Source organism: Peromyscus eremicus, chromosome 7 (genome assembly GCF_949786415.1).
Source record: "Peromyscus eremicus chromosome 7, PerEre_H2_v1, whole genome shotgun sequence".
In the NCBI taxonomy this organism is placed as follows: Eukaryota; Metazoa; Chordata; class Mammalia; order Rodentia; family Cricetidae; genus Peromyscus; species Peromyscus eremicus.
The window spans coordinates 28261776-28287859 of record NC_081422.1 but is presented as its reverse complement, the minus strand read 5'-3'; the positions used below and the strand labels follow the sequence as shown (position 1 = coordinate 28287859).

The window sequence follows — 26084 nt, the reverse complement described above, 5'->3', positions numbered from 1 at the left end:
CATGGTTATTTTGCCAGAAGCAAAGACCTTATTGATAAGGGTAAACTTGGGAGAGTGGGAGAAGGTATGGGGGTTGGGCATAGAGCAGCGTCTCTGCCCTGCAAAGGAGAGAGAGAGAGAGAGAGAGAGAGAGAGAGAGAGAGAGAGAGAGAGAGAGGAGAGACTGATGAAGTTGCATATATTTGATCTTAGTCCTGGTCACGGCTCAGAAAGTTAACAATCCAGCTATTTAAAAAGTCCTGGACTTGAATTGCAAGGGCTGGGGCCTCAACACAGCCACATTAGTAGATGTGGTACATTTAAGCCACCGTACCTGCCCTGTGCCCTGTTAAACAGGATGTTCACAAGATTGGTAAGGAAGCTAAATGGAGTTTCTCTAATTCAGAGATGGCCAGGTGGTTCCCAGAAATAGTGGGATTAGACACACTCTCTCTTCTGTTTTCTTATTTCTCTTCCTTCCCTCCCTCCTTCTTTCCTTCCTTCTTTCCTTCCTTCCTTCCTTCCTTCCTTCCTCCTTCTCTCTCTCTCTCTCTCTCTCTCTCTCTCTCTCTCTCTCTCTCTCTCTCTCTCTCTTTCTTTCTCCCTCTCCCTCTTCCCTCCATCTTTTGTACTGAGGATAGAACTCAAGACCTCTTATATGCTAGGCAAGCACTCTCCCATGGCTAAGCTGTACCCTGGCCCCTAGAAGCATTCTCTGCAGAGCAGGGTCTGCCTCCTCCTCGCCTGAGACAAGACAGTGACAGGGAGAACGTTACCCACCATTGTGCACAGACAAAGGGCAATTGTGGAGCTCTGTGGATTTTTCAAGAAAATTTTAAGCCCAACCCAGGAGGCTCACTGAGAAGGAGGCGAGTACAGAGTCATCTTAAGGACCCTAAAGTGAATATGGCAATACCCCAGGTGGGTACAGGCTGGCTCCGTGACACAGTTGGCCTTTCATGCTGAAAGCTGCTAGGGGAGACACTCAATTGAGAACCTCAGCTTTGGCAAGTAGGTGAAGGAAAAACAGTCCTGACCATTTCCCAGGCCTCTATGCTCTCTAATGGCCTTAGCCCTGTTAGTGTTAACCAGAGTTAAACATTTCTTTTCTCCTGTCATTGAAAGACAAGCTCTGAGACACCTTCCCTGACAAGGTTAAGGCCTCAGCCTGCACTTAGCACTGTCTTCAGAGGTGCTGTGTGTCTCTCTGCTGCTTTTTTGTCTTGTTTTAAGACAGTTTTGTAACTTTTTCTATAAAGTATGTTGAGCAAAGCAAAGGAAAAACACACACACACACACACAGGTTCCAATAACCTTGACTTCTGAGAAGTCCTTTGGTTCCTGCAGTAGAGTGAGTTTGTTTTTGAGATCTGTTTTGTCATAAAGATAAAAGTCTTCGCAGTCAGGGTTTCAGCCTTTTTAGTTGGTCTTTTCATCCTGTGAGATTTCAAATGGTACTGTGGAGTCCTTTGGCCTGAAACTTGAAGAGCGTGGCTCAATAGTGCCCCCTAAAGGCCAGCAAGGAGAGGCGCAGGACAATAGGAATTGGCCTCACTGGCCAAGACCAGTCCCCATCCAGGCAGGGTCCACTCCCTGCGGCGGCATGACTAACCCAGTCCAGACACACTGCTGATATGGATGCCTGCCACACCACTGAGAAGGGCTGGATTCAGGTATGCAGGCTCGAACTCAAATCCAGCACAGGTGTGTGTTACTTCACCTCTTTGACTCAGTTTCCCTCTTTCCGTAATATAAAATGCAAGGTACGGCCATCCTTCGCTGTCATTGTGAAATTGGCTCCACGACCCCACTTCAAAGAGTAAAGTCCACAGTTGCTCCAAATGACCTAAACCATGTAACTGCTGTAGATAGCTGTTTCATAGCAGTGTTCAGAGAACTGTAGCAACACACCCAGTTACTGCAGATAAAGTCTCCCAGGCCTGGCTGAGAGTACACAGAGCCATGTCTTGTGGGGAAGGGGCTGTCCTTTTCCTTTTTTCCTTTTCCTTACTTCCTTGAAGCTTTGTTTTTAGATGCACCAAACTGTTTAATCCTCACAGATTTATGTTGCGTTATTATCCACTTTGTAACAAGAGAACAGCCCCCAGTGAGTTGAGAAGTACTCCAACCGGTAATTGGCAAAGCCAGGTTTGAGCTCAGGTGATACGGCCTGGAGACCCAACAAGATGGCACACTGGGCCCCCTGCTCACTGACAAATGCATCTTTGCTGGGAGAGCAAAGAAGAAACTGTGGCTGGCCCAGCATAAACACTCAGTTAATAGGAACTCAGGTTAGATTCTCATTCTTGGTAGGCCATACCCATAAAAGGCAAGTCTTCGGGTTCGTCTGTGCTGTCTCATACAGTAAGACTTCCTTCATTGCTAAGGGTAAACAATATTTCATTGTAAGCCTCTACCACATTTGATTTCTCCACTTAGCTGTCAAAAGATGTTTAGGATATTTTCACCTCTGAGCCACTGTTGATGATGCAGCAAAACCCAGGAGAGTGTGAGCATCCCTACAACACGCTGTTGTCAGGTCTTCTGGGGAAAGCCCTGAAGCAGATTCCCTGGGTCACCTGGTAGTCTTAGGTTGCCATGGTAACTGGACCACTCTGCATTCCCATCAACTACGAAAAGGTTCCTGTTTCTCAACCCCCTCTCCAATGCTTGTTCTTGTTTTGATAATGCCATCTGGCAGGTGTATGATGATTTCTCATTGTGAGGAAAAGATATGAAAATGAAATGTCATGTTGGTTATGACAGAAGCCAATCAACTAGATTTGGACAGTCTGCAAGCCATATAAAACCACTGAGGTTTTTTTTTTTTTAATCAATTTACTCTGACTACAAATTCTTAATATTCTTAATTTATTTCTCCTAAATCCTTACTGTTGATATTTACCTACAGAAGTAGGATGGGAAAAGTCAGTTCAGAAAGCACTCTCTAACCAGATATGTTATATGCATATGACTTAAAAAGTGAGTCCCGCTAGTCATGGTGCCTTTTTAAGAAAAGGAAAAGTAAGTTTGGGGTACGAGGACAAAGCCCAGAAACCATCTTCTCTGTGGAGAGGGGACATGAAGCACTCCTTCCAGAGGAAAGCCATGTTCAAAGGGCATTTTTCTTCAGAGACCTCTCACAACAGCAGTTCAGGAGCATGAGTATCCTTTCAGCCAGAGGCCGCTCCATCCCTTGGCGGTAGCGCAGAAAAACGAACTCAGCTTTGCAGAGACCCCTGCTGGCCAGATGCAGGTGGTACAATGTAGCCGACTGCCTGCTTGTCCTGCGACGCTAACAAGCTGAGGTCAGAGGAAAGGCAGCCTCTCCCAGTCCCTTCTGCCCTGAGTACTTCATCTAGAGTACCATGAGTTCAGAGAAACTTCCCTGGTCTCCAAGCCTTTTGTCTAGGAGCCTCTAGGGACAGAGACGGGCAGACACCAACCCTTTCCCCGAGACACTCAGAGATGAGTGCAGGAGAGAGCCTGGCACAAGGGGGTATCATGCGGGCTAGAGGGTGACATCATGGCAGGGGAGGGCCCCGTGGAGAGGCACCAGAACCTTGGCAGAGGAGGCGCTGTGTGGGCTGTTCTGGAGCACTGAGGCAGAGAGGGTACAGAGGTCTGGGGAGGACACGCTGGCACAGGGCTCGGCCGAAGGTGGGAGCCAGCGGTGAGAGCACCCAGGGATGGGAAGGTCCTGTCTGCCCTGTTGAGGCTCCTCCTATTGGTGACTTGAGCCCTCTCCTTTTCAGTGAATAAGGAACACTAGAGTGAGGAGGGCTTCTAGGACCCTCACCAAGGAAGAGGCAGGGCAGGTCCTTCCCAAAGAGCCCTGGCTTCTCTGTTGAGATGCATTCATGACCTCTTGGCCGAAGACATTCAGGTGCAGTTATGACTGCAGGAGCTGTCTAATTCATCTAAAGCCTTAAAAAAAATCTCTATCCCTACTCTGTGAGAGTTTGGGTCCCACTAGAATCCAATTCCGAGGTGACTTACCAGAGCGCAAAAAGCAAACAAATGAAAACGGAATTTTAAAAATATTACCCTTCAGTTCTTCTTCAAAGCACATAAAGTTTAGCCCTGAGGTGGTGGTACACGCCTTTAATCCCAGCACTTAGGAGGCAGAGCCAGGCGGATCTCTGTGAGTTGGAGGCCAGCCTGGTCTACAGAGCGAGATTCAGGACAGGCACCAAGCTACACAGAGAAACCCTGTCTTGAAAAACAAACGAAAAAACAAAAAAGCACATAAAGTTTTTAAGGGCAACTAATATTCATCAGCTTGGTCACCCTTGTGATTGGCAACTGAGCCAGAAAAGAAATGACAAGTGGCCGGGCGGTGGTGGCGCACGCCTTTAATCCCAGCACTCGGGAGGCAGAGCCAGGCGGATCTCTGTGAGTTCGAGGCCAGCCTGGGCTACCAAGTGAGTTCCAGGAGAGGCGCAAAGCTACACAGAGAAACCCTGTCTCGAAAAACCAAAAAAAAAAAAAAAAAAAAAAAAAAAAAAAGAAATGACAAGTGTCAGATCTTCAAACCTCTTTCTAACATCTTTGTTGCTTCCAAATGTCCATAAAGATAAGGTCCCCAAATGGAAGCAGCAGCTTGTGTTGTAGCGCACGTCAAGTCTGGCTATAGAAGAGTCTGGCAAATCCTTAAGCCTACAGGGAGCCTGAGGACTGCTCTGGACTACTCTGGAGCTGCTCAGGCTCCTATCACCTGGACAGACAGTGTGAGCACAAAGACAACAGCCCATTCGGCATCGAGGGCCAACAGGAAAGCAGTAGCATTCTCCAAACCTCAGCAGCCGAACTGAAACTACACCTGGGAAGTTAGAGGAAGCCCAGCCTCTCAAGCTGGCCCTGTGCCCCTTAAACATTACCTGACTCTCTCACAAGCTCTGGAGGAAGGCGGGTGGCCCCTGGTCTCACAGTCTCCTAGTACCTGCAGGGGCTTCAAGCGAGGAAACATGACCTTTCCTGCGCCCCGGGTCCCCCAGATCTCTCAAATGCTGACCTGGCGCCCCGAGGGCAGGGAGAAGGCAAAGGTGCTGACAGACCTCTTCTGGGAAGAAGGAGAAAATGGTCCTGGAGAGGTCCAGCCTCAAAGATGCTTGTTAGGAAGAGTGGAGGTCCTCCTGTTAGGAGCTGAGTGGGAATGAAGCAAGAAAGGATGGAGACATATAAGCACCTGAAAGATAATCCAGAGAGTCTCACTTTTAAAAAAAAAAAAATGGGAATAAGCAACACTGTAAAACCATGGGCTAAAAGACTGGGGGGGGGGGCCCTCTGGAAGCAAGTGGAAGAAGGTTTACTCAAGACAGGGATGGACATGGAAGAAGGACCCAACTTAAAGTGGGGGAAAGGAGCTGATGAGAAGCCCTGAGTACCAGCTGAGGCAGGAAACCAGGCGCTTCAGTAATAAACCTGGAGCTTTAGAAAATCATCGTGAAAACAGTCAATATGGTGGAAAACCATGCTTTCTAAGATGTGGGACCAAAGACAACAACTAGCAGCAGAGAGCCAGGCTTCAGGGTTCAGTTCGCTGGTCACATGCAAAATCCATTAAACACACACACACTTACAGGTCTGGGACGTGCTGTAGAGCAGTGTACTACTTTGTTGAGAAAGATGGCCGTACAGAATCAAGGGTTGACAGTGTCATTCAGGCCATTGTCTGTAGAATGAAGGATAAGGCGAAGATTGGACTGGAGGAGGTTTGTAGCCAAAAGAAAGTGGAGAGGCCAGGGGCTCACATGCGTCTGTGAGATGCCAGAGCAGCTGCAGTGAACCACTCAGCCGGGACAGTACGAGAGGTCAATGGGGTAGGACACTGACTGCTGGGGAGGAGTTCTCAATGGGAGGTCAGGCTGTAGGGTCAATGCAGGAGGAGACCAAGCCTGGGAGCAGAGCCGATAAGGTAGGGCAAGTCCGACAGATAAAGCTCTGCCAGGCTTACACAACCAAGTAGTAAAGGACGGTTCAAGATAAGTCCAGGTTCTCAGCTAGTGAAGAAAGGCAGCTTGTGACATGCTTGTGGTAGTGGTGGGGTTGTGGGTCATCATCTTGAGTACGGAGGCAGAATTCTTTGTTTCCCTGGGGATGGACCTCAGTCTCTTCTCCTGAGATGGGGCTTTCCTGATTAGACGCTCCCTCCCACCCACCTGTTAGGAAAGGGGATGTGCTACCGACGGAAGTGTTCTTCCCGACTAAACTTTATTTGCACTGCACCATCTAGATTGGAGTCTGACCACGTTACATCCTAGTCAACGTGATACAGGAAGTTAACCATGGCAAGTGTCCTTCAAAGAGGCAGAGACCCATGAAAGGTGTGAAGAAGATTCTATATTGACTTTCCGCCACTGTGACAAACAATGAACACTAAAATCAATTTAAAGGATGCAATTCATTTTGTCTCACAGTTGGGAGATCTCAGTGCACAGTCAGTGGTCTGTCGCATTGGGACCCTGTGAGTCAATGAAGGGCGTGTTGGAACAAGGCTTTCAGCATTCACTCCACACAGCCAGGAAGCGGAGAGAGATGCAGGCAGGCAGGAGCGAGGGCCTGAATATCTCCTTCAAGGACACTCCTGTAGTGATTGGGATTCCTTCCACTTGACCCCACCCTCAAAAGTTGTATCACCTCCCAGTAACACAAAGGATGAGTACCCAAACCTTTAAGAAAAGGACCTTTGAGGAACATCTAAGATCTGAACTCTAGCGGGTTCCAAGAGTGTGTGTATGTCAGGGGGATGGGGGCATGAGAAGAGACAAGAGAGCAGCAGAGAAAGGCAGGAGGTTAAAAGTAAGTTCAAAATGTCTTAATAAAGAGACATTTGCCACCAAGCCTCATGACCTGAGTCTGGTCTCGAGGACCCACACAAGAGGGAGAACAAATCCCACAAGTTGTCCCCTGACTTTTGTGTGTCATAGAACACACTGCACCTTGCCCGCACAGTAAAAATAAAGAAGTTGTAAGGACAAAAGGGCAAATCGGGAGGGATAGAGGTCACAGGCAATGACCAGTGTCTTAGTGTAAGCATTATGGCTCCGTGCAGCTGACTTTAAAGACACACATTTTGGAATGAGTTATTTTAATGCCCATACTGGACTAGGATTCAAGATCGAACTGAGATTTCTCAAACAAAAAGGCTGTCATGGGTGCCTCTGTACTGGGGGTTTAATCCCCGCCCCTCTCTGCAGCCATTGTCTTTTTGTGAGGAGAGGTAGGAGACCAGGCTCTGAGCTCAGCAAATGAGGTGCCTGAGACTTGAAGCATTGGGGGTGGGGTAGGGTACTAGTGCACAAGGATAAGGAGGGATGTCTCCAGAACACACAAGGTCAGGTCAACCCTGCCTGCCGCCCTGAATAATAGCCCTGTTGGGTCTGTAGTGTAAAGAATACAGCAGACATGCAGCAGATCTTGAAATACAAACGCTAACACTGGAAATAGTTTTTTAACAACAAACACAGGGGAACACATTCCAAGAAACTAAACTGAGTCAACCTAGATGAAACGGGTCCAGCTTTTGCCTGAAGATGTGTGGGAATACAAATGCTCCTGTTCTGTTTTCATTATGAACAGAAAATCCACCCTGGAAGAACCCAGACCACCCTAATTTGGGTCTCCTGAATTTACCACCAGCATTATTTATGCACTTTCCACAGAGTGCAGCGTTGTGATACCTCCGGGGTCCTTTCTTTCTGCAAGTGTTAACTGCATAAGAGCTACACTGAGCAGGACCCTCCAGGAGTCTGCCCCCTACTGGCCACATGCTCCAACTGCAGCCTCCGATTCCATCACAGGGAGACCTGAGCCCCTGAAGCCACATCTAAGCGGCTGCCTTTCCTTGTGTCTGCCCCTGAGCCCTTGAGTTAGACACCGTTGAAATGTAAAAGCAAACAGATAATAAAGTTTGGCAGGACCGACCGAAAACACAGAGATGGCTCTTGACCCTGAGCTAGGCTTTCCTCTCAAGTGGCTGGAGTGTCCCTCTCGGACTAAGGCAACAGGAGCCGCCCTCTCTCTCCCTTCTTTCTGGTTTATCCTGCTGCCTCCATCCTCCTCAGTGCTGGAGTTAAAGGCATGGGCCACCATACACAACCCATCTGCGATACTCAAGAACTCTGCTCTAATAAGAACTGGCCACACGCAGACTAATGTCTGTACCCCTCCAGCAGAAACCAATGGTCTTTAAGAACCTGGTAGCTTCCTCCTCTCTTTCCCCTTCTCTTCCAAAGGGATCAATCCCAAAGAGGCAATCACAGAGAGAGGAGGCTTTGACAAGCTGAGCTTAATCCAATCCCTGTCAAATCCATACAGGAAAATTAGACTCAAGTTATTGGACCGTGGGTTCCGTACTTGCCCTGTTTTCCCTGTTGGATGACTGTGTGCACGCCACCAGAGCTGGAATGAGAGACTCCTCACAGGCTCTTCATTCCTCAAAACCCCAGATCAAAGGAAAAGCCAGAACTCCCCAAAAGCTTGCCTCATCCCTGCCTGGGACATTTGGCTTTCACACCTTCCTTCTCATTCCTCCATCCCATAAAATTTAGATTTCATAGGGAAACTGTGGGCATCATATCACAGTAATGATCTGATTTCCACAGAGATGAGATGTTCCCTCCTACACTTTCTGCCTCGGTGACTTCAATGACTCCCCAATCCCACCCTGGGACAGTGACACCCTGTGGCCTTCTTATGTCTCGTGTGCATGCTGCAGTCACCACACAAGGAGCTGCTTTCTCTCCTCAAGTCATTTCAGGCTCTCCCACAGTCTGGATGTAACCCTGCCTTTACCCTACTATGTCTACTTAGAAAGCCTAGATTCACCCTCCCAGTTCCCGCTCAGCTCAAATGTCCTGGGAATTTGTCACCAGAAAAGGTTTTTTTATGTCTCTGCTCTCCTGTCACATTTTCCTGAAGCTCAGGATTGTGCGCTCAGCCTTCCTTGAGCTCTGTGCAAGCACTGGCTGCACACTTACTCTTGAGTGCCCCCAAAATAGAAACAGTGTCATCTGGAAATGACATGTACTCATAGGCCCCCATGCTAAATAATGAATAGATGTCATAGATAAGTTAGAAAAACCAACAGACCATTATGGATGGATGGATGGATGGATGGATGGATGGATGGATGGATGGATGGACGGATGGTGCCTAACTTCATACAAGACATCCAAGAACATTTTTTCTCAGTTTTCAAATGCCTTAGTTCTGAAAATGACACAGCTTTCATGAGGTGTGCATTGTATAAGGGACACAGAAGCTAATTCACTCCATAACAGAAACAACTAATACTTTCCATCTGGTACAACAGTTAAGATCCCAAGACTAAGGATCTAGCATGAAAAGGCCCTGAGTTTGGTCCCTAGCATCACATAAACAAACAAACGTAAAGTCAAAAATTGTTTAATGCCTTATCTCTACTAAGAATCGTGGACTGTCAAGCTCTTCTGACAGAAGGTCTCTTTGGTAGGAGATAGCAGACTTTGGAGCTTTTTTAGAGATTTACTTCCCCAGCTCTAAAAAACAAAACACCAGAATAACTACCATATTCAATGATAAAATCAACCCAGGAAGGTTTCTGCTCCTTGTAAAGGACATGGATGCCTCAAGCTCTCTGGAATCTTAGTTTGGAACTTGAAGAGGAAGTCTAAGGATTTGGGACAAGTGGGAATGTAGCCGAGAGATAAGGATGAAACCGGAAGGAAGAAAAGAAAGGGAGGAAGAAAGCGGCCTGTGGGGAGTGCGCTCTGCCACTAGACTCTTGATTTGCACCTAGTGAACCCGTGAAAGCCTTTGCAGGGCATGTTGGTTCTGATGGAAACAGGAAGCTTGTGAGGAAGCCTAGGAAAGGAAGGGCTGTTTTAGAAGATAAACCTATGCCCCATAAACCCCTTGGTGGTTCCTGGTTGGCCATAAGCTAAAACAAACAGGAACACCAAAGGATGCTCAGATTATAAGAAACATCATGACCGGGCAGAAACAGGGACCCAGATGCTGGGATCTTTCCTGCTGACATTGTAAAGAGGAACACTGGTGTTTAATGTGTAAGACTCCCCCTCCACTCCCTTTTACACACTCAACAGGCAGATGATCGAAGATGTCACTAAAACCTAATGAATCTCCCCCCACATCCCCTTACAAAGGGTCCCTACGACAGTTCCCTCTCAACTCCGTGAGCAAATGCACTCCTGTCCAAGACTGAGGTAGAGAGTGCTGCTATATATACCCAGTTTATAAGATGAACTGCTCCCAGATCCATGATTGTTCCAAGTCCCATATTATACACGTCTAGGCCAGGCAGAGACTAGGCCCCATTCATTCTGCACACTCACCATGTAATCCACATCCACGTGCCTTCTAGCAACCTGGGTGGACATTCACTTCATCTAAAGTGAATCAAATTCTGGCCCCACTGGACAGGCTAAGGTATGTATAGTGACTGCTGAGTGGCAAATGATTATCAATGCCTTTAAATGTCTTAACTTGGCTCACCTTCACACCAGCCTCCCCAGGAGGGCACCAGACAGGAGATCTGAGACACAGAGTTCTAACTCAGGAGACACTAGGCCCAGGGAGGCTCTGGGCCCAGGCATTGTAGAGAGTCAATGCCAGCTTCTCAACCACCAGGCAAAACTACCTCTTATAACTTCTAGAACCTTCCTATCACACAAACACTTTCCTCCAGCAACTACACCAGACCTGAAGACACAGAATGAGGAGGAGTCATGGTATGCCTTCTGGAATTCACAGAGATACATTGTGTTGATCTAGGCTAGGCCTGCTCCAGAACTTTCATGCTCCGAGTTATCATCGTCGTCGTCGTCATCATCATCACCATCACCCACCACACTTTGCAATGGACAAATGAGGAAAACTTCACAGACTGAAAGTGCAGCAAAGACGCCCCAGCCATTCAGATTTTCCCCACTGTTTAAAACCTTCTGCTCTTGCCAAGGTTGTGCTGGAATGGCACTTTCCATTGCACACCAAAGGGAAAAATGAATGCAGGCTGACCCACTCTAATGCTAACGTCCAAGCCCACATCCAAAACTGTCTGTGAGCTTAAATGGCATCCCAAGCAGGAAACCCACACACAAAACTAGGTTTCATGCACAAAATTATTTTTAAATTACACGAAATATCTTGATACTACATGTGTATGTAGATGCATAACATTAATGAATTTTGTGTTTTGACTAGGGCCGGTCCTCAAACTATCACATTATATCTATGAAAAGATTCCAAAATCTGAAGCACTCTGCTCCCAAGCATTCTAGGTATTCATTTAGTGGTCTGATTTCTGTGTTGCAGGAACAAAATGACGCTAATACTTTAAGAGTGCAAGTATGTGTTATACTGTGTGATGCGGGTCCCCTTGGGCAGTATGCTAATGCCACTGTACTGGAGACACATCTTTCCTTAAGGAGACAGATCTTTCCTTAACATTCACAGGACCCAGATCAAGACACAAGTGGAAGGATAGGACATATGTCTAAATGTCTAGAAGTTTAACTCAAGCTAACAAACTGATACATGAATATGCTCTATCCTCCTAACTTGGGCATCTTTATAACATAATATAAAAGCCAGTAGACGCTGATCATAGGGGTACACACCTTTAATCCCAGCACTAGGAAGGCAAAGGCAGGCAGGTCACTGTGAGTCTGAGGCCAGCCTGATCTAGAGAGTGAATTCCAGGGCAGCCAGGGCTACATAGAGAAATCCTATCTCCAAAAGCACATATACGAGGAAAAAAAAAGTCGGTGGAAATGAATGATTCTGACAGCATTGAAGAAGGAAAATATCAAAGACAATTCAATTCTTATTTTGAAGTCTTGATATTTCCCCTCTACTCTATTTTTAAAATGTACTTTCCAGTTCTGGGGATCAAACCCAGGGCCCTGCACATGCCAGGGATTCTACTCTTGGCTCCCGATATCTCTTATAGCAGCAATTTTTAGGTAAGAACAACCAAAGACAAAAAAAAATAAATAAATAACAAACTGTGACATGCACATTTAGTCCTTAAACTTTTCCCCATGCCATTGTTTCAACCATGTTCTTAGTTACATTGTTCTATATGGAACTTACGTTCTATTGATATTATTAAAGAGAAAAAGTAATTGTATCAAAATATCATGAATATATTTCACTGAAACTTAAAGTAAATGTTAGAAAGATGATGGTAACAGTCTCAGCTCATGGACTTTGATAATTTTTTTCCTTTAAATAATTCTAAGTTTCTAGACATGCTGGTTCACCCTTTTAATCCCAACACTTAAGAGGCAGAGGCAGGTGGATTTCTGTGAGTTCAAGACCAGCCTGATCTACATACCAAGTTCTAGGCCAGCAAGGAGTACATGATAAGATTTTGACTTTTGAAAAAAAAATTAAAATATTCCTAGTTATTTGTGAAGATTAAAAAGGAGGCATACCAATTGTAAATAATAAAACATTCCCTTTAAATCAAAGCTGATTATAAAAACTGGTATTTTTATTTAACTTTCTTGAAAACTTAACAGTTTTTATAAGGCAAAGTCTTTGGAATTCTCACAGGGTCTTTCTGATTCCAAGTAGAAAGAAGCATAATTATTCCACCTCTTCCGTTTGATGTCAAGACCTTCGTGGCACAAATGCAACAGTAATAGGAATTATTTAGCATTTTGAAATGTTCCACAGGCACCATGTGCAACAGCTTGCAAATATGCCTCTCATGCTGTCTGAGAGGAAGGAGTTGAGAGCCTGAATTTGTCACTTCTCCAGGCTATGGTCAAGCTTCCTCTGCTCACCCCAGTCTTCTCCTACGCTGGTAGCCATATAATACCTAAAGCCCAACACCAAGCAAACTCAGGAATGGAGAATTGCTTCCTGACACCTTCCTGTGGCCGATCACAAGTCCACACATGGGATGGGAAAAAACAAAACATCCTTTTCTTTTCCTTCTAGAGACTTTTCAATTGTGCCGTTTATTCTGTCTTTAATCCAGGGTAATCTTAGAGTCTTACTTTACTAGTAAGGAAGGTTCTTAAGGGGTGGAGAGATGGCTCAGTCTGTAAAGAGCTTATTGTGCAAGCAGGATGTGGTGATATTTTATTTGTGTTGAAATGTGGTGATATTTTATTTGTGCTTTGGTAAATAAAGCTTGCCTGGAGAATCAGATAAAAAAGAAAGCCATTACAAATAAATAAAGAAGTCAGGCAGTGGTAGCACATGCTTTTAATCCTATCACTTAGCAGGCAGGATCTCTGTGTGTTCAAGGCCACAGTAGGGAACAGAGCTAAGTGTGGTGACACACGCCTTTAATTCCAGTATCAACCGTAGAGGTCTGGAGGTCTGTACAGACAGACAGAAAGTGACAGAGCTGTGTAGGAAGAGGAAGTGATGTAGCTGGACAGAGAGCAAATCAGATGGCAGAACAGCAAGGCATATGTGCGTGGTAGGCAGGAAGTAACTCGCATTTGGAAGCTGCAGAGTTGGTGAGGTAAGGTTGGCTGGTGGCTTTCCCTATTTCCCTGATCTCTCTAAGGCTTTCACCCCTATACTTGGCTCCGTGTTTTTTATTTAATAAGACCATTTAGAAATTCATCTACAGCAGACGAAACTGAATTTGGACCCCCACACTCATATAAAAAGAGAGACTGAGTTTGGATCTCCAGTATCCGTGTAAAAACCCAGCACCAGCTGCATACATGCAATCAGTGTAGAGTAAGTGACATGGGAGGGTTCCTGCGGCTTGCTGACCACCCAGTCTAGTAGAATCAGTGAACAGCAGGTTTGCAGGAGGTCTGTCTCCAAATCCAAGGTGGGGAGCAGTTACAGAAGCTGCTTGACTTCAACTGCTGACCTCCACATATGCCCCCCCCACATACACACACACACACACACACACACACACACACACACGCCCCACATACACACACGCACACACACATACACATAGCTGTTGAATTGTTTAATTACTTGTTTTTACTTATAGTAAATTATAATCTGAATATAATCCTTAAAGACAAAAATATTAGCTTCTCAATTTGTCAAGGCATGCTATATTTTTGTAAATGTCCCTTACAAGAAAATTCACATTTAATCTGAGGATATAAACATATGTATGAAATTGAATTTTGTATAATCCTACATATATAAGCTTAATACATGCCCATATGAATATGTAGTTAAATTATATTTTTGGTTTATAACATTTATCTATAATCCTAGTTGCTTTTGTCCACGTGATACTGTGAGTTACAGAGAATGCATTTTTGTCAGTTTTTTCTTTGCTTTAACATTGATTGTTGACTATGAGTTCATTCATGTCTTATATATCTTGTAAATTATGCTTTTTAGTTTTACATAACCAGAGTTCATACATGATGTTATGTGCCTTTAAACTTTTATATAATTAATTTTGTCCCTTTTCACTTTTTTGTCAGTGTTGATCTGCTAAAATGCTTATTCACCCCTTTATTTTATTTCTTGTGGGCTTTAGTTTGTGTGTGTGTGTGTGTGTGTGTGTGTGTGTGTGTACATGCTTGTGAATACCCACAGAGGCCAGCAGAGGGCATTTGATCCCCTGGTGCGGGAGTTACCCATGGTTGTGGACTGCCTGATAGAAGTGCTGGGAACCAAAGTGGTCCTTTCCAAGAGCAGCAAGCACACAGCTGCTGAGCCATTTCTCCAACCCCTCATTCCTTTATTTTAATTTTTTATTTAAGTTTATCATTATATATATGTATATATATATACATATATATAAACATATATATGGGAGTGTTTACCAGCATGCATGTCTGTGCACCATGTGCATGCCTGGTGCCATCAGAGGCCAGATGATGGTGCCAGATCCACTAGAACTGGAGTTACAGGTGATTGTGAGCCTACATGTGGGTGCTGGAAATCAAACCCAGGTCCTCTAGAAGAACAGCTGGCGCTCTTAAACACTGAGCCATCTCTCCAGCCCCTCACCTTAGTCATTTTCACTGTTCTCCTAAAGGCCAGCATGTAAATGAGTCAAGTTTCCATAATTCCAGTCTGACAGTCTGTGCTTTTTATACAATAATCCAGTCTACTAATAGTTATTATAGTAATAGCAATGTGAAGGAGGAGGAGGAAGAGGAGGAGGAAGAGGAAGAGGAGGAGGAGGAGGAAGAGGAAGAAGGTGAGTAGCTCACCCAGAGTCCATGCACTGAGCACTCCATGTGAGTGAACATCTCACTGTCATTCGCTGTTCCAAGCAGCTCTTCCAACTTAACGTTTGTCACCGATTTTACTTTGCTTGTTCTTCTTTTTCCTTATTTCATGAGATAGCTGCATTTTCCCTTCCTATTAACATAGCATTAGAATCTCCTCTTCCTTACAGGTTACCTCTTTTTTCCAAGACATGTAATTTGGAATGCAATCTCCGCTGTTGCTTGGAAAAGCTGAGCTCTCTTTTCTCCTGCCGAGGTGTTCTGTCCCCACCTCTCCCGCATTCCAATACGACATGATATTTAGAACATGGTGCCTCCCCTGCTCCTCGTTAGCCGAAAGGTAGCCTTTATAAAACTTTTCCTTACTCCATTACCTCAGGTGCTCCAGTTGCTTCACTGGGAAGCAGTGTTAGTGCTTCCCTTACAGTCCGTGGTCTGTACACTGACTTTCAGGAATTCCTGCTTAGCACCGGCCACGTCTTTCACAGGCAGCCCACTATTAACATACAAGGTTTCTACTCAGAGTTGCTAGTTGCTAGATCGTATGACCATTTCCTAATATCTACTGTGGCAGATGGAAAGACAGCTTCAGTTCCATTACTTCTCATTTCAATGTCACTTGCTCTTTCTCTCTGAACATTCAAAACTTTGTTCCCTTAACTTTGAAGTCCTAATTTAAAAAAAAAAAATGTGCCTACTATAATCTAGTATTTAAGTACTTGCTATATATAAGGCACTACTCAAAACATTCTCACGTATTTATCCACTTCATCCTCAATTCAACATTTTGGGGTAAATACTTATGTTATGTTCCTTTGACATATGAGGACACTAAGGCTCAAGATTAAGTATATGGTCCAGTTTCAAGCTCCTCATCAAGGATGGGAGTGACAGGAGCTTCACATCCAAGCAGGCTGTGTCCAGGATCTGAGTCGTTCACCATTCACCATATACTTAGTAACTGAACTCGACTGAATCTTGGTGTCCCCTTTGAATTCTTTTTCTTCAAATCTGGGAGTACATTCTTCTACACTGAAGTTTTCTTAAGCAATGACTCAGGTTTATATATTTTTTTTTTCATAGAGAGTTTTGTTTCTAGAGAGTTTCCCTAGATCCATTGAGATCCCCTTAGTAATTTTTCTCCTTCATTTTCTCAAGGTATTCCAAGTTGAAGTCTAAGCTCATATAATTTTGTTATTTCTGTATCCAGAAATAAACTCTAATCTGTGTGATGCCAAGAATGTCTTTGGGAGGGGGAGGAGGTAATAAGTTTTGTAGTTAGCATGCAGAGCGATGGGTTTCATTATGGTGGAAAATGTCTTGTTCAGGGCAGTGACTCCAACACCTGTTTCAGCTCCCGGTGTATATAGGTGTTCAATGTGTATTGGTTACTGTTAAATGAATGGAATAAGTTCTGACTTCCAGGTGTACTCTGAAATATTGATAAGGACTCTAGAGAGCCCTAAAAGCTCTTTTCTTTGATTGGTCCCCGAGCATTTCACTTAGGAAGCAGCTAAGCCTATGGAATTTCTACTCAGCCCCAGCCTGCCTTACAGAGTCACACCTGAGGGCCTCAGTGGGCTAGCCCACCCTCCTCTAAGCTTCCCACACACAATTAGACAAACTAACCAAAGCAAGCAAACAAATGAACAAACAAATATTCTTTCCCTATGACACCAAATACGTGGATCTCTACCGCACCGGTTGGATTTCTTACAAATTAATTTCACATTCATATTATCTACCAGAGTCACATCAGGTTCCCCAAACTGCAGGCTGCCCTAAGAAAACGCCACTTTAGAGACCAGTCAGGAATACGGGCCTGCCACACTTCCTACCAACAGGCTAGCAATCAGGGGTTCCTAAGAACCCCTTCACTGGCTTCATAATTTGCAAGAATGGGTGCTAGAACTGAAAGTCTATCTCTGGACAGCCATTATTAAGAGGCTTAGAGGACACCTATGAGTGCTCGGGTGAAGGCTAAATAGGGTGAGGCTCACAAAAGGGCCCTGGGTCTGTGTTGGTGATGTTCGGGTACCTCTCTCCCAGCACATGGACTGGTGCTTGGTGACAACCTGAAGGTTCTCTAAACGCCATAGCTCAGGGTTGCCATGAAAGCTTTTCCTCATGGGCATGGTGAATTAAGTTATTGTCATTGCTAATTAAACTCAACCTCTAGCCCCTCCTTCACTGTTCAGGAGTCAGGGATGAAGCCGAAAGTTTCCATCTCAATCACAGGCCTGGTTCCTCCAGCAACTAACTCTACCCTCCAAGATCTGCCTTATTAGCACAAACTCAGTTATTAGTGAAGAACCACATGATTAGTGGTATACAGTACTCCTCTGGTCTCTGCTAGGAAGAAAGGTCAAGTGTGGATTTTTTTTAAAAAGTTAAATGTTTAGTCAGCATACAGGATGGTTTATATCAGCAACCTGACAGGATCTGGAATTATCTACAGGACAAATTTCTGGGCATACCTGTGGAAGATTATCTAAACCAGGTTGAGGTAGGAAGATTCATCTTAACTATGAGGAGCACCATTCTATGGACTGGAGTTCTGGTCTGAATAAAAAAAGGACAAAGGAGAGGGAGCTGGGCACCAGCATCCATCCACTCCCTTCTTCCCGATGGCAGAGGCAACATGGCCAGGTACCTCCAGCTCCTGCCTCTATGGCTCCCCACCATCGTGGCCTACATCCTCTAACTGAGCCATTTAAACCCTTTCTCCATCAAGCTGTGATTGTCAAGCTATTTTATGATAGCAACATGGAAAGTAACTAATACAGCATGTAAAATAATGAGTCTCATCATGACATTTTCATAAACATATTCATCACTGTACCTCGCTCACATATGCCCTAACTGCTCTCCCCAGTCCCTTCTCTACCTCTCTCTCTGCTCCCATTCTTCTTCCCAATCACTCTTCTGTATTCACATCATGTATATGCATGTGTGTACATATATGTTGCACACCTTTATTTCTCAGCATATGAGAGGAAATATGCAATTTGGTCATTCTCCCTATCACCCTCTCTTGCCCTTCCCATTTACTTCCCCCTCTTCATGCCCCTTCTACTCTCATACTCTGAATATTCAAATGTGTTTTTTTAATGTGTGTGCCACCATGTCATCAGCTCCACAGCATTGACTTGTAAGCAGATTAAACACTCTATCAGAAGGAATGGGACCATCTCAGGGGATGTAGGTAATCCCAGCATAGTTCAAAGAAAGAAATCTGTGTAACTAAGGATGAAAGGAATTTGGGCTTGTAAGAACCCTTCCAAGGACAGCAAAAAGCAACATCCGGTCCAAGGGGAGGGCAGCGATGGGAGGGTCACACACCCACAAAGCACCTGCTGTGTGCTGTCCCAATCACCCCTTCCTCATCTGCGCTAGATGCTCTCCCTTGCCTAGGTTAGGATTTGCTTCTATGGCACCACCACACCCATTGTAAAATGTGACCCAGAAACTGCCTCAGGCCTGGATCTTAGCTATCTAAAACTTCTGCTCCTTAACATTCCCGTTAAGACAGGAAAAGACAAGCATTCGCAGGGCCCAAGTTTTAATAGTTTTGACAGAATCTGAAAGGATGCCCCACTGAACTTGAATCAAAGAAGCCATCAAGGATGTGGGACAAGGTAAACCGGCAACCTGTTCCCACTCTGCTCTGCTTTGGGATGCAGGATCAGGACTATTCACTGCACCCTCTAATTCACACAGTTCTGTGGTCAGGCAGCCATCTGGAAATCTCAAGTAAACGTGGACAAAGTGGGTGCATTGCCTCCCAGAAAGGGGAAGCATCAAAGGCAGGACACAGAGACACTCTCTGCCAGAGACAAGTCAGATAAGAACCCCCAGATGCTGGGAATTATCTCAGTGTGCATGAGCCTGATGTGTGCCTGATGAGAGGAGAGGGAATTCAAGTCATCCAGGGGCACACAGAGTGCACACAGGCAGCCCACACACTGTGAATACCGGCCGGCATCTTGTTTGGTGGCCCATGGACCTGATGGTGGTGGGGGCAGATACTCACAGACTAAAAGAATGATAATGATGGCAGCTGAATGCCAGAAGAGATGGGAGAGGGAGAGAAGGAGGAAGAGGTGGGGGGGGGAGTGGGGGAGGAGATAGAAAAGGACTAAGTAAGGCAATGAGAAATTTCAATGGAATAAAAGATATAGTAGCAGAGTAACATTGAACACGGGGGGAAATGGAACTGAAATTACAGAAAAAAAAAGGGGCCATTGAAGAATAAACACTGAAGTTCTTCCAGAAGGGGTCCATGGTGAAAACACAGGACACTTTTTAGAGCTGGGCGTTACAAATGCAGGCCTTGTATCTACACAGTGGTGAGCCTGAGAACAAACCAGACAAGCTGAAACAGGAGGAAGACCCAGAATCCCACCTCAGGAGACGGGACTGAGACCAAAACTATCCTCATCCCAGATACAATCTGGACAAAGTGCCTCATTCTGAAAAGCCACTGTAAACATAAGGCTGACAGGGAAAAGGCCCAATAGGCACACAGGTAGGAAACTGTGTCACCTATAGTGGACCAGAGAGGAATATTGGTAGAGCAATTTTTAGAGAAAAAAACACTGAAGTCAAACAAACCTGGATCAAAAACTCAGAAAGAGGAAGGTGGCAAAGTAACAAGACTCAAGTGCCGTGGCCTCTGTGGGAATTGCTTCCAAAGGCAGCAGCAGTTAGCCAAAGCAGGGCAGTGCATGCCTGTCATCCCAGTGCTTGAGGTGCTGAGGCAAAGGGATTGCTGCACATTGGAGGCTAGCCTGGGCACCGTAGTGAGTTCTAGACCAGTCTAGACTGCAGAGCGAGAGTCTGTCTTTAAGTAAGTTAATTCATTCTTTTAAAAGGGCAACTTTAGGGCTTGAGAGATGGCTTGACCGTGAGGAGCACTTCCTGTCTTGCAGAGGGTCCCAGCTTGTTTCTCCAGTTCCAGGAGATCTGACACCTTCTGGCCTCTGCAGGTATCTGCACATACATGGTGCACATAAACTCACACAGAAACACAAATGTAAATAAAAAGAAATAAATATTTTTAAAGCAACTTTACTCTTCATGTTGGATTATTAAAAGACAGCACCTTAAAAAAAAGTGTTTTCAAAGATGCAAAACAGCCAATGGGTGAGTTTAAAAGGAGATGTTTCCCTCCCAAACCATTCCTTTCTCCACAGAGCTTTGAATATTATCTTCTCAGGATTTAACAGAATCAACCATGCCTGCTCTTCGCTGTTACATAGATACTTCTTGTCAACAATGTGCAACCCACTCTAGTCCTTAAAACATACAGTCTGCCCACCACATCTCTGGCTTTTGCATGTGTGGAGTTGATTAACTATTGAGCAAAAATATTTAAAAAGAAAGTTACATCTATACTGAATGTGTGGAGATTTTTTTCTCATCACAATTCTTTAAGCAGTATAGTATAATGATGATCATTACATTTGGGTCTCATATGTAGTCTAGAGATGATTTGAAGTATATGGAAGGATATTCACATGCAAATACCATACCACTTCATAAAGGCCTGTATCCAAAGGTCTTAGCATCCACGGAGGGCCTGAACCAGCCCTCCAGGGTACTAAGATGTGACTGTATTTGTGTATGATTCAGTTCCCTATCTCCTGATGGTTTGTGGTTATATATTGATATCATGAATCATCTCAATATATCTAATGCTGGGAGCTACTCCAGTATCATTGGTCTGGCCATTGACACTGGCATAGTTCTAACAAATCTCACAGAAAAATAGTGGACAGAGTTAAGAATGCTTTGCTCACTGTTCTCTCTCCCAGAAAAATTCTTAGAGGCTTCCCATCAAACCTGTCTCCACAACCCTTCTTATATCACAATTGTAAACTGTGCCTATAGAATAGTTCTTACTAAATTGAAGGCTCAAATGCCATAAAATCTGACAGGCATTTTTCTCCCAACCTTAGCAGACCCAGCTGGCACTGGACACTTCTAACTCTTGTTTTCACAGGTTCCCTTTCTTTGGGTTGGGTGTTTGGCCTTTATTCTTCTCTGATGTCCCTGTGGGTGTCTGTCACCATCTCCAGCCAGTCAGTAGATGTGGGTGCTCTACTGGACCTTCTGTGAAGGGCAGTTGGATTCCTCTTCCTCTCCTTCCTTTGGGCTGTGACTATGGGTTCCATCTATTCTGGAAAATCTCCAAATGTACCTCTCTAGCTAAGACTTCCTCATGAGCTCCTGGCCACACAGTCCATATCCACACTTCATGCCCAATCCCTGGGGCTCCCATGATCATTTCCCTGGGTGCACAGCACTCATCCATGAGCAGAGACAGGCACTAAGGGGACCTTCTCTCACATTAGTCCACACTCAACCCTGCACAGAGCCTCCTCAGTGTCCTTCAGGCCCATCTGTCCACCTCCATGAGCACCAGCCACAGCCAGGCTGCTAAAGTCCCCCACCCTCCCACCAACCTGCTGGCCTGCCAAGCTTTGCAGACCTGACAGCTTTACTATTCCCTCTCTAGATTAAAACTCTTTGACTTCTCATTTTTCTTAAAAAAAAAAAAAATCCCAAGTTCTTACTGTGACCTCTAAGGTTCCCTTCTGTGGTGGTCCTGCCTTCTCTCCCGTCTCTTACCATTTCTCTCTGAATTCCAGCCAGAGTGACCTCAAAGTTTTTCTTCACACATAGCTTTCTCTGTGCAGAGAAGGCTCTCCCCTACCTCACAGGCTCCTCCAGGCATCAGCTGCCTAACTATATCAGCGTGGTCCTGCAGGGAGCTCTTCCCTTCCCTCCATGCCAGCTAGGGTTACAGAGTAAGACTCTATCAAACAGGAGGAGGAGGAGGAGGAGGAGGAGGAGGAGGAGGAGGAGGAGGAGGAGGAGGAGGAGGAGGAGGAGGAAAACGAAGAAGAAGAAGAAGAAGAAGAAGAAGAAGAAGAAGAGGAGGAGGAGGAGGAGGAAGAGGAGGAGGAGGAAGAGGAGGAGGAGGAAGAGGAAGGAGAAGGAAGAGAAGAAGAGAAAAAGAAAAACAAACAACAACAGAAAAAAAAAACAACTCCATCCCAAGTAGTAAAACTGAGAGAGATTACAAAGTAATACACAGGACGTAAAACAGACTGCAAAGGAGTCATACCAGTTATGAAAATAACTGGTCAATGGCCAAAATACAATGTCATTTTAGAAATCATTTTTAATGATCCCACGGGGACACATGAAATTTCATACAATAAAAATATTCAGTAAAATAAATCTTAATTTCTACCTCCTGCCCAAGAAAAATGCAGAAGGAACACTATTATCCTGTTTGTCAAAATTGTGCTGATTTTTATTTTCATCTTCGTGTTTGGAGTTGTTATGAGTTATGTACAAGGAAAAGACATTAATCTTCCACTAAGAAAGAAGTTATATTGGTCAATAATTCTTTGTGTTATCAGGTACAGACAACCGGATTCAGAGTGATTGACACAGTACCAGACTGAGGCTAACACCACTGATGAGGTGAAGCGTGACCAATCTGTGTTCTTTTCCTGCAAATCTCTTCTTTTTCCTGTCCATTTTGGTGTTTTACTTCTTCCTCAGATTAACTTTTCTCATAACCACAAAAATAGCTGTGGCGGTTCCAGGCTCGTCGCCGCCCTTACTGCACAGGAGAGAAGTATCCACTCAGATTGGACCAGCTTAGTACACGTGACCATATGTGAGCCAATCACTGTAGCTGGAGGAGGCTGCTGCATCAGAAGGGGTTCTGAAGATACTAAAGGGACATGTGAAATTGCAACCCGGAGCTGGGGGTCTAAGTGGAGGAATGACATCCCCATATAGGTAATTTCAAAATCCAAAGCTTCTGTGCTTGCTGGCAGATGCCTTTAGTTCCAACGCTCAGGAGGCAGAGACAGGCCGATGTCTGTGAATTTGCGGCCAGCCGGGTCTACATGTTAAGATTCTGTCTCAAAAGTTCAAAGCTACAGAGAAGAGCTTACCATTAAAACAATTAGGAGGGGCTTGATGCGGGAGATGCCTGGGAAGGAGACAGGGACTCGTGGAGCAAGCTGACTTGTGAGAATATCCATTGAGCTCTGGGTTTGATTGAGAGACCCTGACTCCAGGAATGGGGCAGAAGAGTGATGGAGAAAGTTTCCTGATATCAGCCTTGGGCCTCCACTCACAACACCACCAGAGGCACAAATAGGAAACAAAGAAAAGAAACAATTGGGAGTTCTGTGGGAGAAATGCACCCTACTGATGCAAAGTAAAATTAGAGCAGAAGTCAGTGGTTAAAAAGAGAGGGGGGAATCATGGGGCTGGTGTTGTAGAACAGAGACAGGATGGATTGCCTTGCACACATGAGGTCCTAGATTCAATCACCCAATTTGCTAAAAAGGAAGGAGGAAGGGAAAAGAAGGAAACCATTGACTTTGGGTCGGGATTGTAGCTCAGTGACAGTGCCCTTAACTAACATGCATTGGGCCCTAAGTTCAATCCCTAGTAACGACTTGAAAAAAAAGAAGATTCACTTTCCAAACATTAGCTCTAAACTGTCTAAAATGCAAATATTCTCTGCCAGAAAGACCCTGGCATAGTCCTCTAGAGGGGTTTTCATGTGGTGTATAACCACCCTATACGATCCCAGCTTACTGCTTAGTAGCGCTGGTGTATACACAGCTTTTTGAGCATCCTCAGGACTAAATAACTAATGTTAGATTTACTCTGCCTAGAAAAGTTTTTAAAAGTTATTTTAAGCTAGGCTCACTGGCAAAAATTTGTCACCCCAGCATTTTGGGAGTCGGAGACAGGAGGATCACAAGGTCAAGGCCTACTTGGGATACGTAGTGAGACCCTATCTTTAAAACAAAACAAAAAGCCTAAACTAAAATATAAAAGATAACAAAAGGACTGGAGATATATGGGGATATGGCTTAGTGTTGGGCCGTTTGCCTGATGAATGTGAGGGCCTGAGTTCAGTCACCATTGCTGTAGGGGAAAAAACTTTTTAAAAGAAAAATCTTTACATTAACAGACAGCAGAAGCAAGAGTATTTGTCCAGGAGTCTACAGAGGGAGGGGTGTGAGAAAGAAGCAGTCAGGGGCTCCAGCACGAGGAAGAAGGTTCTGAACAGGGGTGGAGGGAGAACTCTGCACAGGGTGGAGGGCTGCTGTTACTACCTTGGCCTCTTTGCTCCCTGTGAGGGGCCTAGGAAGTGCCAGGAGGCATCCAAAGCCTCCATGTTTTACCCTCCCTGCCCTTCCTTCTGGGAAAACACTGCCTGGCATCTCAGCAGCAGAGACATTTACCTCAGTGTAAAACAATTCCCCGCTCTCATCCCAGCTCCACAAGAGTCCATCTCTGTTTCTTCTGCACATTGCAATCTTGTTTGACAATATAATAAGGGCTTCAGACAGAAAACGCCTCACCTGAGTGTTTAATGTCACGGCTGCCGAGGCGCTCGGCCCCCAGGCACTCCCATCTCTGGGGAGGGGGTTGCAGACCTCTAGCTCAGCCAAGGGCCCTGAGCTGGTGGCGTCTTGCTCCACTAAGCCACTTCTGCAACAGCAGAAGGCAGGAGCTTCTGTCAGCTCGAATTTCCTGGAGTGTACAGGCCAGTGTCACAATCCTGAAGGTGCCTGTGTACAGTTTGTTCCATCAAGTCCCTGGAATAGCATGAGATGGAAGGACCAGAGTGTAATCACAGAAAAGCAAGCAGATTGGGAGATGACCTCAGTGGGGAGTAGATGGTCCGTGGATGGGCTAGTTATGGCAGAGGGTGGGACAACTGGCTCCTGCCATCATCTAAGCCTAAGAAACTTTCTCCACATGCTGGAGAACTCACCACACAGCCTATTCCGTCCATAGCAAGACTACTGTGTCAAGACCACTTTGAGGTCAAATCTATAGAGTGTACATGAGAGAAAACAGGGATAGTGTCCAATTAACAAAAGACAGAGAGCCAGTCAGGGGAGGTTTGTATGCAAAATGCTACCAGACTTGTGAATATTTCATGTGAACCTTACTCTGGTTTATTAATAATTTCTAATACATTGCATTGGGGGTTTTGCATTCTACCCAAATCTTTATCTTGCCTCTCACCTCTAACATGGCCCCCACAATGCTTGTATGCTATGTTTTTGCTGTTATTTGCTGGTCTTTCCTTATCTGACTTGAAAGTAAGGACTGTCCTTGCCCAGACCCTAGGACCTATAGAGCACTCTGGATACACAATGGTTGAGGTTGGGGTATGACTTGTGAGCAGAACTATTCTTAGCATGTGGAAGGCCCTGGGTTTCATCCCCAGTAGAAAAAAAAAAATAACCAATCACACCATCTGGAAATGTTTATGCCATAGTTTAATTCATAGCAGTTGAATTCATCAGTTAACTAAAGTATAGTAAGAATATGGTCATTTGAGGAAGAACACAAAATATGCATCTTAAAGGGAGCAGTTTGGGGCCTTCAGGAACCTTGCAAAACTATATCATCACCTCAATGAAGAGATTTCTTTCAGATCAACTCAGTCTTTCTACCTGCTTTGAAAGAAAGAAATCAGCCTCATTGCTGAAGGGAGCAGCCAAAAGCACCTTGGCCTAAGTACTGCCATTTTGACTTCAGACTCCATTTTATCAGCAGGGTGAAATAAAGTTCAGGTTCCCAAGCCCTAGGTGGAGTTGAGAACTTTCCAGTGGCTGATCAACCTCCTTCCTAAACCATAGAAATAGTCGTTATACATCTTTAGTTCCTAACAGAGAGATCAAATGAATCTGATTGGTTGGACTGAAAGACTTGCATTGTATATCAACTGACAATGATGGAACACTCAAGGAAGCCCCTAATCTCTTAATCCTGACTGGTAAAAATTGTAACTGTACCTTGGCAAGAAATGTATGTGATTTTTGTGTTTATAAACCCCACTTCCGCCCCTGCTCA

General features: G+C 44.9%; 1 long non-coding RNA gene across 1 annotated transcript in view; it reads left to right on the top strand.

The window, feature by feature from the left end:
- The window catches only part of LOC131914845 (uncharacterized), a 40807-nt gene that overhangs the window by 10318 nt on the left and 4405 nt on the right, over nt 1-26084 (top strand). The window lies entirely within an intron of this gene.